This window comes from Quercus suber, unplaced genomic scaffold (genome assembly GCF_002906115.3).
Source record: "Quercus suber isolate HL8 unplaced genomic scaffold, Cork oak 2.0 scaffold_63, whole genome shotgun sequence".
Taxonomy (NCBI): Eukaryota; Viridiplantae; Streptophyta; class Magnoliopsida; order Fagales; family Fagaceae; genus Quercus; species Quercus suber.
In genome coordinates, this window is record NW_027069528.1 from 27,622 (window position 1) to 28,469 (window position 848).

Here is an 848-nt window from a genome sequence, read left to right on the forward strand (position 1 = left end):
AAATTGAAGGTTTTTTAGGAAAAAAACATTATGTAAAGGTCTCACAGAGCATGGAAAAGTTAGGATTTATAGAAATTCTAAGTGGTAAAGTTAATTAAAGATCCATAAAAGTGCTAACATAAAGTAAATATCAAATTGTGGCCTACCACTACAAGAATTACTATTTGAATGGTACATTAATTAATTATAGAATCTCCAGAATAATGATTGGTGCATTAGCGAATAAAAGAAATATAAATCTGAATAAAAATTGTATAATTTAATTTACTCAACTAACTCAACAAAACTTGTGAACAACTTAAGCTTTTTGGGAAACAAAATAACCATGTTTGAATAAATGGAACTAAGCTAAAGTTTGCCTCAAACTTTTCAACAAAGTAAAGGAACTAAAGCTTGAAGATCACATTCCTTACCAAATTGAAGGTTTTTTAGGAAAAAAAAACATTATGTCAAGAATGGGATTCGAACCCATGCCCTTTCGGACCAGTACCTGAAACTGGCGCCTTAGACCAACTCGGCCATCTTGACCCTCTTTAGATGATTTTTATTAATAGTTTTATTTATAAGTGCTATACATTTCAGCTTTCACACTTCCCTTGTACATGTCGTTGACTAGTTGTCAACACTCTTTTTGCCTTTTACCACCCCCGCCAACACCAAAAAAAAAAAAAAATCAAACCAAATCTTTACTGCTGGATAGGAGGGTTTGTCTCAAAGTTGCGTTACTCTTTTTTTTCTTTACTGGGCCTTTTTGCATTTTTATATATGCAGCAAATTTTCTCTCTTAACTCTTAATCCCTTTCAACATACACTAGTTAGGGCAGCACGTGATTACCGTGAAAAAAAGT

General features: G+C 32.4%; 1 non-coding gene across 1 annotated transcript; it reads right to left on the minus strand.

Moving 5' to 3' along the window:
• Positions 1-447: 447 nt before the first annotated feature.
• TRNAL-CAG (transfer RNA leucine (anticodon CAG)) lies at positions 448-528 on the minus strand. The gene has a single exon. It is a non-coding gene; the product is annotated as a tRNA-Leu (tRNA).
• Between the last annotated feature and the right edge of the window lie 320 nt (positions 529-848).